The sequence below is a fragment of the Mirounga angustirostris genome, unplaced genomic scaffold, assembly GCF_029215605.1.
Source record: "Mirounga angustirostris isolate CCGP_5_RB_7025 unplaced genomic scaffold, mMirAng1.0.hap1 SCAF_3, whole genome shotgun sequence".
Taxonomy (NCBI): domain Eukaryota; kingdom Metazoa; phylum Chordata; class Mammalia; order Carnivora; family Phocidae; genus Mirounga; species Mirounga angustirostris.
Window position 1 is genome coordinate 128,485,636 of NW_026991711.1, and position 15,050 is coordinate 128,500,685.

A 15,050-nucleotide genomic window follows, 5' to 3' on the forward strand; every position below is an offset into this window, starting at 1 on the left:
TAGTAAAATTACTCAATTTGTTAGAATTAGACTTGAATACAGGTACTGTCAAAGGGTATTAGTGTGGTCCATATATCTCCTCAGTGACCTAACTCTACCGTGGAGAGACAACTGGGAAATCCCATGAGAGGTTCACTTGAGATGTTTTCTTGGTTATGCAAAAGTGTTTTCTTCTAATAACCTGAGGATTGCACATATTCATTCACTCTTGAACTAGTGGTAGTGTTCATATATTTGCTGCAGCTTCTGCCTGATTCTGTATGATTCTCATTTTCATTAAGAAAGTACACTTAGTACCACACTTACTGTGGTTAAAAGTATTGCACTAAAAATTGCAGAAGATTTAAAGGAAACTTGACATTAATGTTTTATGGATAAAGCCAGATAAATATAGTTCAAAGTGAATAAGTGACTCATAAGGGGGTCTGTCTAGAGGAAGATACGGATTCTTTCATGAAGGAGAGGCCCGTTTTCCTGGGTCTTTGTAGTCTCAATCTTTAAGCTCCAATACAACAAACCGCTTGTAGTCTGCAGTCTGCATTTGCCATGTTGTCTGTTCCCTCTGTGCCTTGCTTTTCACTGTGTCTTCTGGTTTCCCCTCCTCTTCTGTGGACTAACTCCCTCAGACTCTCAGCACTTAACCTCCTCCAGGAAGACTTCCCAGCCTTCCGGGGTTGGGGGAGGGGGAGCACTTCAGCATCTTTCCCCTGGGCTCTCTGCAAACTCTCTCTCTCTCTCTCTCTCTGCTCTTTAACATCATGTTTTAAGTATCTTTCTGTTTGAGCCCTCGGTTAGTTTGTAAAGTTCCCTGAGGGCAGGCAATCATGATAACTTCCAGCTTTGGTTTCGGTTTTGTGTCCCTGCCCCCATCACCTGTGCTTAAATTGGTGACAATCCCTAATAAAGGTTTATTGAGGAAATTAATGAGCTGAGGTGTAGAGGAAGTAGGCATGGACAAAGGCAGTGAGGAAGGAAATTATGAGCGCCTTTGCAGGAAACAGCATTTAATCAGTTGGGTTGAACCTTTGCTTTACACAGGCACGGAAGGGGAGATAGGAAAAAGTGAGAACTGGGGATACACTGTGGAGGAACTTCATTCACTCCTTGGATGAGAGGTTCGCATTTCAGTGGGTAGGTAACAGGAAGCTCTGGAAGGTTTTTAAGCAAGAGATTTATGTGGTCTGAGACCTGCTTTAAGAAGATACAGCTAATAGAACTGGAAACGGGGAGACCGGCTGGGAAGTGATTGCAATGGTCTATCATTTTCTGGTCCCTCAAACTGTCAATCCTTCTTGTAGAGTTTGGTGATATGCTTCCTTGCCTTTTTTATAAATGGGTTATTTGTATTGATTGCCCAATACTGCACGTTCATTTTGTAATATTACAAAATGTCAGTGTGTTTAAAGACATTCATTTAATGTCAAATATATACAAAGGGACAATACATTGGAATCGAGTGGGGTTTTTTTCCTCAGTCGGAACGTAGTCTTTCTATAGTCTTTCTTCTCATTATTTGGCCTCCCTCTCCCCCCTCACCCCCCCCACCACTTTACAATTAGTTCCACTCAGGCTGTGCTTTTAGCTTAGCAGGTATTTCATTTTCAAGAGAAGTAATGCCTGAAGATAAGAAAAGTTCCACCCTGGACTATGTTTGAGCAAGCAAAATAAGCAGTGAATTTGGTTTTTATATACTGAATAAAAATAGAGATGCACATTTTCTTCATTTAAAGTATATTAAAGTTTCCTAAACAGGATTTTTAATTCATTTAAAACGGCATTAGGTTAGGTGGGCTGTTGGTGCTTTGAATTAATGTGCAAGCTGTTAATCTCCGTAGACCTGGATTTAAAATTAGACAAAGCAATAATTAGTTTGGCACCATCATTTCACTACCCAGAGGGTAATAATGTAGGTCATAAAATACTACAGCCTGGCACAAGTTTTTTTTTGTACAAAACAAGGATCTAGTATTAGGTGGTGTGAAAAAAAAAAAAAAAGATTGGCACTGGGAAGTACAATGGCTTAGCTTTTGATGTATGTCCCACTATTCCTAAAGAGACCTAAATTCAGAAATTCTTATCAGGTTTTCCTGTTTAAGGTGAGTCTTTCCCTTCTAAGTGCCACAAAGAAATCTTCATAGCCTCTCTCAGTAGCTGGTGGGATTTTTTTTTTCCTGTAATATTTTTCCACACAGCTTTTGTGCATTTCGTTACAGAATTAAGATTTTTAATTTGCACTGTGCTTTTATTTTGCTGTAGTTATTTTCCCCACCAGTTTGCCATTGTGTTAAATTATAAAACTGGCATACTGTAAACAGTTTTTAAAATATAAAAGTGTTGCATTCAGGGAAGTGCTTACCATACATAACTTGATTTGTTTTCATGGCAAATGACTACTGGCAATATCAATAATTCAAGAACAGAAACAATGAAAATACAGAGGAATTGCGTTTGGATACTTCTTCCTGTCAATCATCTTTGCCAGATTCCTATTTGAACATACTGAAAATGAGGAAGACATCAGACCTAGCCTTAAGTATGAGTAATAGTTTTCTATTGCCTTACACCGCTCACCCCAACTGAGCTTTTAAAGCACAGGTACCTTGGGTGTCTCTGTGTAGCTTAATATTTCAAGCTATGGAAATAATGTTTTAATATTGCATTGAAAATATATTTCATGCAATATACATGTACAGGCTTTCTATTTTACATAAAGCAATATGCAAGCACCTGTGTGTATCTAGAGACAGTATTCAATGTATTAGATGAGTACATTCACAAATCATTTAAGTTGAGCTTTTCAAGTGATGTGAGCTACTGATACAAACTTGCTAATGATAATTATAGAACTGATGCTGATTTAGTCATTTCAAAAAAGCCACGGAGGCATAATTAGTGTCTGAATGGCCTCAATATTGCATTATTAGGAGGCTAGGGTGAAACTTGAAATGAGAACATCAAGGCTGATAACAGAAAAGAAAACATGAAATACATACATAATTCATTCTGAGATATTATAAAGGTTTATAACCAGAAACAATAATTTGCAGAAAGCATCTCATGTACTGGAGCCAACTGCAATCATTTGGTCAACCTGTTAAAGATCAAATAGTATATTCTTAGCTATTCTCAGTGGTGTCTTTGTAATAAAGTAGCGGCAAACAGACACTGTTTGCTTCTGGTCACTTTTAAAGAATGTTCAGTTTATCAGTAGGGACTTTAATCTCAACCTTAATAGAGTACAAAAGCAGCCTTGTTCCTGTGTTTCTCTCCTTAAGGCCACAAGCCATGTGCATTTTTTAAATTCAAAAGAAGAAAAATAAAGTTCTTCTTCTGAGAGCCCTAAATACTGTGGGTTTTTTTTTCCCAGATAGTAATTTTCATTCACCTTTCCTCTTTTCACACTTTTCTTCTCCTTTTTTTTTTTTTTTTTTTTTTTTGCTGATGCATAAGTGCTCCACCATACTTTACAGTCCTCACTGGGGTGAAGACATACAGAATATCTATGAAGTATCCCCTTCTTTGGACCCCTGCCAGGCCAGCCTTTATCATGTGACCTGGTGTGCTGGTTAACTAGAGCCTTCTAACTCAAAAGCCCCCCTTTTTTGGTACTCTTTCCTATTAGAGGGCAACAGATGTGAAGAGTGACTCCCAAAACCTGTAAAGCCAAGAAAGAGACTGTAATCTAAGTCATTCTTTCTCATTATGATTGGTATACAGATATTCAGACAAAGGCATCTTTAAATAGAACGCATATGCTCTCTCAAATGCCTCCTTTCAAGGTGGTTGCCGTTGTTATTATTAGCTTCCCAAAATGACAAGTTTGGGTTGTACTGCATAGGAGTTATCTGGGCTGTAGTTTAATAGTTATTGTTACTAAGTATAAATATTATCTTTTGTTTTCCAGTGAGGTCTGATACTCATGAAATGATCACTCTGGGTGAAGGAGGGTGAAGAGAAGTAGAGGTAAACCAGGATGTGAGTTACGGAAGAGCGGATAGAATGACCCCGTAGGGGGATGCCAGGGTATTATGTGGATCAAATATGGTTGAGGAGGGCGCCTGGGTGGCTCAGTCGTTAAGCGTCTGCCTTCGGCTCAGGTCATGATCCCAGGGTCCTGGGATCGAGCCCCACATTGGGCTCCCTCCTCAGCGGGAAGCCTGCTTCTCCCTCTCCCACTCCCGCTGCTTGTGTTCCTGCTCTCGCTATCTCTGTCTCTGTCAAATAAATAAATAAAATCTTAAAAAAAAAAAAATATGGTTGAGGAGAGCAGACTATATTCTGGTCAAGTATTGGAGCCAATTCACTTAATAAAAACAATCAAGTTCATGTATTTACTCCTGTCTTTCCACCCTCCCATAGTAACCAGTAAACACTGAATGTTTACAACGTCCTTGGTAAATCCAGTCACTGACTTGCAATCCTGTAGTGAGACATCTGGGAATACCAGAAAGCTGTTTTCGTTCGTTTCCTTGTTGGTTTGTTTTTATACTTCCTGCTCACCAACTTCAAGAAGTTATAGATCCTTCTTATCCTACCATTTCCATACTGATGAATGGAGTAGCCAAATTCATGACTGTCAATAAGGATGCTTTTGGTTGCAAACAAAAGAAAGAACCACTGACACTAGTGGAAGTGCTAAGGAATTCATCAGCCTCCAGTAGAAATTTGTCAGTGGGGCCATTCTCAGTTTCTACTCTTCTATCTTGAACATTTTAGTGCCATTTTCTCCACATTGTATGCACAACAGCTTCAGACATCACTAGAGATGAGGCTACATGCAGTGGAAGAGGAGTGTTCTCCATGTCCCTTCATGTCTAGGGAAAACGCTTTCCCAGAAGCCCTTAGGGGATCTACTCTTACCCATTATTGGGTCCCATTTTTGTGTTTAAACCATGAATAGCAGGGGGGTGAAACACCTGGGACTGGCTGAGATCAATCATAAGTCAGTCCCTGTGCTGAGAAAGGGTCACCTATCGATAAGCACACAAGTGAATTTGAAGTTCTCTCATCAAGAAAGAAGGAGCAGAGGTGGTTGGTGGTGGCAGAGTTTATGAAATGGTTTGTAGGACCGCCATTCTGTATGATGCCAGAAATCCCATTTTTACCACACTTGCTTTGAATGGTGCCCCCTGGCGTTGTTGCATGGCACAACTGAAATGTTTGCACATTACAACCGGTACATGAACAACAGAGTCTATTTTACTTGCCATACCCTGTAGCCCAGCTATATGGCTATGAGTCAGTTTCTTATGGTCTAATTTATATCCTTATTTTTAGAACCTACTTTTCCTAAGTTTCAAAGGCTCATAGCACAGGTATGAGGTCACCATTTCAAGAGTGATCAGGAGCCTGGGATGTGGAAACTATTATTCTGAGCATTAATTAAGATCTTTAAATGCTTTCCAACTTAAACAGATAATAGAGATGCTGATTGGCTAAATATACTAGAAAAATTAGTGAAATATCAACTTTCTTTAAAAATTTAAAGTAATAAAGCTTTTGGTCTGGCACAGTGATAGATCCTCAATAAATATTTGTTGAATGATTCAGTGAATGGAGCTAAGTCCACTGAGATGAGAAACAGCGCAAGAGGTAAAATTAAGGTACTCCCTGATAGTCCAACTTGTTATTCTTAGCACCTGGGGATAAGAGAGAATTAAAAAACACAACAGAAATGATTTGGGATAGACACTGTTGCATCAGAAAAGAAGCAAAACATTGGGCCATTACAAGTTCTGTTATGGAATCTGGGGATTTTATTTCTTTATTTTATTTATTTTTTAAGAGTTTTTTTTAAAAGATTTTATTTATTTATTTGACAGAGAGAGACACAGAGAGAGAGGGAACACAAGCAGGGGGAGTGGGAGAGAGAGAAACAGGCCTCCCGCCGAGAAGGGAGCCCGATGCGGGGCTCCATCCCAGGACCCTGGGATCATGACCTGAGTCGAAGGCAGATGCTTCACAACTGAGCCACCCAGGTGCCCCTATTTCTTTATTTTTATTTTTTTTTTAATTTTTTGGAATCGGGGGATTTTAAAGAAAGACTTAACTTTTGCCTGTGATGACAAAGTACAGATAGTGAACTCAGACTTACTGACAAACAGTGAGACAAATAACGACAGCTTTTACTTGAAATAATTTTCTACAGGATCATTATCAATGTTTACCATCCAGAAGGAAGGTGGGGAGAGAGGGAGGGGAGGGAGGAGACTGGGGAGGGAGGGGAAGGCATAGTATAAATATTGAATCATTGAAAATGTGTAGAGGCATAACTTCAACTCTAAGAAATACCCCACCTAAACGTAGTTTTCAAAAATAAAAACTCTTCTTTTAATTATTATAAATATATATTTTAAAGCTAAACAACTGAGCATCATGCTTCACGTCAGACACTGCGATGCAGGCTATGTGTGTCTCTGTTGCCACAACATGGCAACTTTTCTCCTTCTTCCCCTTTCCACTTTTTCCTGCGATATTCTTGAATGTTATCTACTTCTAGAATTAAACATGCATTAAATCTACTTTTATGGTAATAATATCCCACGAGACCGGTGTTGGCTGCGTGTCCTAGTAGATGTAGTATTGCAGAACAACAAAGTGTAGGCACAAACTATGAAAAGTCAATGGAACTTTTCTATGATTTCTGTGCGGAAATTAGTCACGTTGCTTGTTCAAAGTAAGCTCAGTCTTTTCAATTTCTCCTATTCTCTTTTGGAGACGCGCTCAGTTAATTCAGGAATCTTCTTTTGTTGATCTTTCCCTTCCTGTGGGGGGCATTCTAGGGCCTGTTCCTGGCATGGGGGCCGTGGCGCACAGGAACACCCTGTCTTCACTGAGGTTTAATTCATTCTACTCAGCCTTGGTGCTTCATCCTTTTTCTCGGCTGTATCTGCAGTAGGCGTCTATGACTATGATCATACCGTGTGGTCCTCCGCTTATATGATCCAAGTTACATCTGGTCAGGTGTCCTGTTAGTACACATCTTCTCTTGTCCTCTGAAATTCTCTCAGCCCATCTGCATCCCTCTTGAGGCTCCATAATCTTTCCGGTATTTTCCCACACCATGTTTGGTGTCTTGCCCTCTGAGAGTCTGTCCTCAAACCTATCCTGTTGGTATCTTACTCACTTGTTGATCCTATTGCACAGAGCCGCCATGATTAGCACCATGATTAGGCATTTGTGAGAACAGAGGATGGGAAGGGGGCAGAAGCCTGTAGAACAGCTCAGCCCTCTCCTTCTGCACTCCCGTTATGCCCAAAGCCCTTCCCTTCCACCCACTGTCCTGTTCCATCTCTTCTCCTTCTTTCAATCCAGAGACAGAGGTTTTCATCTTTCTCTGTACTGCAAAAATAATCTTTTACTTTATCTGGTATCCTTTTCAACTCAGTGATTTTGGCATAAACTTTCTTCTTCTATACCCTTCAAGCTTTTTATTTGTAATTTTCAGAAAAGTACTCTCTCAAGATCCTTTGTCTTTTCCTGCTTGCTCTTCAAGATTATTCATCTCTGTGATTGGAATTCAAAGCTGACTCTTTTCTTCCTCAACTCTTCCTTAACTTCCTTACCCCTCCCCCGGAAGATGACGATTGGCACACTAGGGTACTGGATACAACTGCGGAGGACGGCCAGGGGAAGAAACATCAGGTGATGTCTCAAAATAGGATCCTATTAACGCAGCATGTGCACATGCTAGAGTGGAAGAAATCGTGAGACAGAAACCATCTCAATCCTCTCAGAAAATAGTCAATTATTAATTGTTCCCACACAGTTTGCCAGCATAGCATTTAAAACCAGTTTTTGGATGATATTTTAGTTGCAAAGCAATAACAAACATCCCCATTATGTTTTCTCCCCTTGTTATTTGGGTGTTCGAGTCTCCAGCATTCTAAACGTAATCTCTGTGGGTGAGCAAATATGAATTTGTTATGGGTCATCCACTGAGCTAGGCTTTTTACCTAACTTAGTTCACATAATTTTGGGGAACAAGTTATTCTCATCTCTATTTTCAGGTAAGAAAACAGAGTCTCAAAGAGAGTAAGTAATTTGCACCAAGGGCAGAAATCCAGCGAATGGCCGAACTATATAGAACTTATTCCCAGTCCTTGGACTTATTCCAAAGTCCTTGGACTTTTTATTACATCCTCTTGTCCCTCGCACTTTCAGGGGTGTTTCATGCCCTTGTGCCTTGCTGAAGTTCCCTCTAGTATGTATATACCCAGAATCAGTGTCATGACTGCTAGGAAATGGCTCAATACTCCTCAGACTTGTTCGGGCAAAATTTCCCATCCTAATTAGATTTGAAGTTACTCATGCTGTAAAGCAGAGCCGAAACACTGAGCTGCGGAGTTCTCCTTGTTTATTGTTCGGTTAAGCTGGTAGAGCTTGACTACATCTTTTTTTCAAATGTCAATCTCTTATTCCATTGATGGGGACGAGGGGACAATAAGTCAGACCAGATGTGTTTCTATTTTTTATGTTCACTTTCCTTCATTTGTTTGAGAAATGTTCATGATTCAAACTATCTGAATTTTTCAATAGTCCAGTTTTCACTCTTTTCTTTGGCTAAAGTAAAAATGATACACATCAAAAGGGACTTCAACTCCTTCTATTTCTTTGTTTTCTCTTATCTTTTTTTTTCCCTCCCTCTAACTGGCTTTTTCTCTTAAATCAAAGTCATCATTTTCAAAAAATAAAGATATGCAATGTGGAATTTATTCAGGTCTGAGGTTAAAATTGAAGCAGAATTATATATGTATATATAATGTATTATAATATACATTTACAAATTCAAAGCATGTTTCCAAGATCTCTGATAACTTTAATGTGCTTTAGAAAAGTGGGCACTTCTCCTTCTCCACCAAAACAAATGTGGAACTCTAGAACTAAATCCCTACCTATAGATAAATCACAAAGTTGGAAGGGGTATTTAGCATTCCTTAAGGCAACATTTCTCAAAGTGTGGTCTCAACCCCCTATGTTAGATCTATCTAGGAGAGGTTATTGGGCCCTATTCCAGACCAACTGAATCAGAATCTTTTAGAGGAGAACCATGGAATTTACTTATAACGTGCCCTTGTGATGATTCTTTAACACATTTAAATTCGAGGACTTCCTCCGGTATCATAGGTCTAGATGACTCCCACTCTTAAGTGAGAATCACACTTATAAAATTCCAAGGAGCTTGAATTGATTGATTTATACTTGGTTAGTCTATCCCTCTTCCTTCCTTCCGCCCTCCCTCCCTCCCTTCCTTCTTTCCTCCCACCGCTCCCTCTTTTCTTTTCCTCTTTTCCATATACATTGGTACATAGATATGTAGATGAAAGAGAGAGAGATAATATCTATTATCTGTTAGCAGATAACACAAGTATGGTCCCTCCTTCCTGAAACTTAATGATACCTCTTGTCCCACTTTAAGTAGAGAAGGATCTGTGACATTCTTAAACTCAACAATCCTTAGGTACAGCTAAGGCTTTGCTCCTTTATGGGGTTCTTTCTTGTCTTAGTGGTTCTTCACTTAATCTCCTCTCAAGATTTTTTTGTCCTTCATTTGATAAATACCAACATTATGGCACAGAGCTATAAAATGCATGGGACCACTATGAAGAGATATTTTGGTCCCAACATTATGTCTTTATCAGAGCATTTCATAACTGGCTTTAAAACTACATTTTCTCATCATTTGATACCCACATCCCTTTATCTGCCTTCATACTCAGCTAGACATGGATTCCATGGCTGGTGGAGGTCACCTATGTGATAAACTTCAGTGTTCTCAGAGGTAATCCTGTTCATTCCTACACACGCATATTTTTACCTCACACTTTAAACACTTTAAGAACTGAAGTTCTTTTTATAATGTCATCAGAGCCCAAAACAATTCCTAATACACAGCAGGGACTCATTAAAATCTCTTGAATAAATGAGTAAAAATAAAATTATTTGAAATAAAAGCAAGTTTGTATTGGTATAATTATAGCTATTATTCTTTGAGGATAGGAAATTATTTTTGAATACTATAGGTATTCAAGAAATATCTGCTGAATAGTACTAAACCAATAAATAAATTGTTCAGAAATGTAGTTAAATTCAGTTTACCATGAGGGTCATCGCATTCTTCTTTTTTTTTTTTCAAAAAGATTTTATTTATTTATTTGAGACTGATAGACAGAGATAGTGACAGGGAGCATGAGCGGGGAGGAGGGGGAGATGCAGGTTTCCCGCTGAGCAGGGAGCCTGAGGAGGGGTTCGATCCCAAGACCTGGGATCATTATCTAAGCCAAAGGTAGATGCTTAACCGGCTGAGCCCCCCAGGCACCCAAGAGAAACTATCTTATATATAACAGCTGTCTAACTACCATGAAGGATGACTCTACTGCAATGTGGGATCTGATCTCTAATGAGGGGGGTGTGTGTGTGTGTGTGTATGTGTGTGTGTGTGTACATTTACCTATGTCTAAGTAGTTAAAAAACATATATCTGCATGCGTATGTATCTATGAGTGTACATATTCATATTTTCGTGTATATGTGTGTGCATGTATCCATAGAGTTTTCCAGAATATGTATTTTATGTGTATAAACAGAGAAAGGAGAGAAAAAGAGCTATGTAGTTTTCAGGAACTACAGGAAATTTAAGCAAATTGACATTTCTCTGTATCATCTGATTTTTTTCTTTAGAATTATTACTAAGGAATTGACTATAAGAATTAACATTGTAGAGTAGCTAGTAACAGATACATATTGTCAAAATTTTGTCTCTCTTTTCCTTTCCTCCTAGTTTCTTCTGCTCTTTTGCTTTTTCCCCCTCACTTACTCCTCTTGCTCTTTAAACAACTCTTCACCTCAAATATATATATGAAAAGCATATGGAGAAGGAACAATGACTAAAACATGTGCCTTCAATGAGATTCCACATAAACAGCTCTAGTCAAAGGATGCTTGCTAGAATTCAGAAGGGAACCGGTGTTTACCGTATCTTCCTTGTCACTGTATTCGCAGGCAGAGGAGTCGATAGAGGCACCATATCTACATGTACAGAAAAAACAATCCTGTCCCAACTCCTGAACATTCTCACCGAGCTAAGCCACATGCTATCCAAGATTTGACTGGTCACAAGTAAACAGAGGTGCGAAGCTTCCTGACACTGGAAAATACATTTGGAAGTTTCCATCCAAAGCTCCATTCTCTCCATGGCAGATGCCTGTTTTTGAGCTAAGGTGAGGGTGCCAGGCTTTTATTCTATAGGACTGAACCTTAATTCTTCTTTGTAACCTACAAACAGAAATGAGTCAAGGTTTTGAACTAGTAACAGCAGTCCCCTCTGTGTGTTCTACTCTGTGGCAACTAATGTGATCTCCCCTAATGGAATAGATGTGGGGGTGTGATTTGGTGCTTCTGACTCAGGGGGATCTGCTCATTGTAGAAAAAGAAAAGCTGCTTGCTTCGTTTTGCAGGTTATCACTCTAAGCCTTGATATGCTTGGCATCTGTGTCCTCCTGAAATTGTCTTATTACCTTGTGAATGGGCACCATGCCATGCTAACAGATGGGCATCAAGAATGCCAGAAGCCTCGGCTGTGTATCATTTTTGAGTATTAGTGTCCAGAAATCTATGACATTTTAAATGCAGCTTTTGAGCCTGAAACACACTCAGAGAGAATGTTAGCACACTCAGGGGCTTGTCAGAGAATAGACAGTGCTCCAATATGCTGAACGTGGGGATTTTACGAGAAGGGCAGGTACGGGTCCTGTGCCCCGCCCCCCCCCCCCCCCCGGTCTTTCTAACACCATCAGGATGTCGTATTTAATTACTGGAAATCTGTTCTAAGAAACACCTAGGGCCATGTCTCAGGTGGCAAAACACAGGAGAAACATCATGGGCTTTGTTGACCACAGACGATTTACTTAACCTCTGTAAACCTAGGTTTTATCATTTAGAAGATATGAATTCAGATAACCAACTGTAGAGCATTAAGTATTTGTATTTGTACCTCACAGAGTCATCATGCACATGGAAGGTGACACTGCTTAAGGAAGTGCTCTGTGAATTTTACGGTAGCTTTCAGATGGTAGTCCTGAGGGCTTTTCATCTTTGATCTTCCAGTAGCCTGGCTAACTTTCTTACTGCTGATGGCAATTCCGAGGAAGAGGATGTCAAGATTAAGTTGGGACATCAGAGATTCTTGCCACTCAGTTGCTGATGAGAGGCTAATAATGAACTCTATTTGCGCAAAACCAGTTTTTCTTAGATTGGAAAGGGCTAGACCTTTAGGAAATCTCCACGGGGCAGACTAGCAGCAGGGCTATGTGTAAGCCACATGTATGCTGCCCAAGAAAAGAAAAATTGTCTGGTGATACGTAGGCATTCTAGACAGCTGATCTGGTCCACTTGGGTCTCAACGTGAAATTCTGGGTGTAAATTATTCAGAACAGCCTCCTATGCAGGTCAGTGCCCATTGACCATGTATTTGCTCAGCCCTTTGCTTCATACTGGTTTTGGCCTTCGGTGCCCAGATTCCTGACATTGTTCCATTTGACTTGTACTCAAATCAAGTTTAAAAAACAACACATGAGAAATCAAAAAAGAAGCAATCTGAGAGTAATTTTACAGTTTTTGTGTTTGATGTATTAACATAGCATATTAACATAGATGAGAACGATATCATTGCACAACTTGGATCATAGATCTTAAATAATAGAAAGCATAAAACTACGACCTCTACCACGCTCCACAGTCTGAGTTGAGAGAATTTGACACTAGGTTCCCAGCCAGCTGTTTTCCAGAAAATGTTTTGGTGATTACTGTAGACTGGATCCTTCCTCTTTTCTTCTGCCAATGGGCCAGTCTTGTGCTGGTTGAGTGAGGGGGATGAGATGCAACGAAGGACCTCCCCCACAAATCTCTGTGAGTGGGACATAATATGAAAAAGTGATTTCTTCCTATTAGTGAAACTCATCTGAATGTGAAGTTCAATATGTGACCCATGACACTGAGACACGGGCACATAGTTAAGAAAAAATAAAACATCAAGATTCTATGTTGTTCACTGTTTTCTTTTCTAAGGTTTTTCTCATTTTTATTTGACATACCAGTTTAAATCTGTGGTGTTCTTTTTTTCAGCTTTATGAAGTGCTCATATCTGAGCAGACAGAATAGGAAAAAAAATCCATATTTTAAGTTCACCTCTATTTAATATGAGTACGTTTTCAACTGATAAACTACCAATGGCTAATCTGAGACCAGGGAATCCAAATGGTGATTATGTTCAAATGAAATTATTTCTTAAATTCATTATCTTTCTTTAAAATTTTTTCAACAATATTTTTAGAAAAATACATTCACTGGGGTAATAGGTTGAATTTCATGTTGAAATAATACAGCTCTCCTTTTAGGGATCTAATTAGATTGGAGAATAAAAATGATATTAATTATTGAATTAATGTTAACTTCTTGAGTTTAGGAAAAATTTAAATATGCCTAAAGTAAAACAGCACTGATTAATATTTTAGAAGTATTATTATGACAGGAATAAAAATAGATGAGATTAAAACTATACAAGTAGAGGATGGTTTCAATGAAACTGACATCACGCATCAATTTACTGTCTGGTTTGACACATTAATTGTGTTTTTACCACTAAGAGTTCCCTCAGGAAAGCATAACAACAATAACAAAAATAATAAAAAATTTAAATATGCCCAAATCATTCATACAGTCTGAGCAATGAGCTTTTTATGTGTCAGACTACTTATGAAATGCTAGAAAACTCTGCAAATCTGGATAAGGGAAAGCATTTGTTTCTTTCTCTTAAGCCTCCTGCCGTCTCATTTAGCTATTTTGATATTACCTACATATTGACATAACCATTATCAATATCTTTCTAACTGCTGTAATAACAAAATTCTTGTTATTTTAATGTCTCTCTATTGGTGGGTCAGTGTGAGTGATTAGAATAGCATAAATGTATGTAGACTTAGTACTACAATTTCATTGTAAATACTGAGTAGTATATTTCCATATAGAAGATAAGGCTCGGCTGGCTGTACCCTTCCAGGCAGTAAATGAACTCTGACATTCTCCATCAACCCCTAGCTGGTAATTTCTTGTGATTTCCAAAATGAAGCATCTTTTTTTTTAAGACTTTTTTTTTTTATTAGTGTAATAGAGTACAAAGTATTCCTTCACTACGTATTTGCAGGTTGGAATGAAAATATTAGCAGCTGATGTTTGCAGAGTACTGTAGGACCTACAAAGCCTTTTCATCTACATTATTTTATTTAAAAAAGAACTTGAGACTCAAGGGAGTTAAGTGATTTGTCTAAGATCCCAGCCTGGTGAGTGGAACAGAGTAGATCTGGCATGTTCTGACCCTAAATCTCAGGCTTTTCCCAATGCTAAGCTATTCTCCCTACAGACTGTCCAAGAGTAAGAGTGTTTGAGTCAGATGACCTGGGTTTGAATCCGAGCACTTCAATTAACCTTGGACAAGATACTCAACATCTCAGTCCCTATAAACTGGGAAAACTCTTAGTAACACTTTATAGAGTTATGAGGATAAAACAACGTAACATATTACTGTGTTGTTCCTAGCATGGTGCCTGGCATATTGTAATCAATACATAAATATTGGTTATGGTTAATAAGGACAATCATGTGCTTACTGATGATTACTAGTTGTCATTCGCATATTTATGAGCTGGCTTTCCTCGGGTCTTAACTTGCATTCAAGTTTCTCAAGAGAAATAACTTTCAATTCATTTATATTCTCTGTAGATGCTAGAAAAATGCTCTTGGAATGAATGTGGAAGTGAATGATGCTAGATAAAGCTTTTGGAATGAATGTTGAAATGAATGAAAACAAAATGTTTCAATATGGCACTTAATTAAACTATTGGAAGTAATTGGAACCCATTATAAGCATCTATCTAGAGAATATGAATAACTAAAAAATCTGAATTTTTGTCACTTGTCATCCAATTGGTAGTACTGCCTTCTGAATTATGATGCCAAAACTTTAATTTAGTTTATTCACGATATAGAAACTCTGCT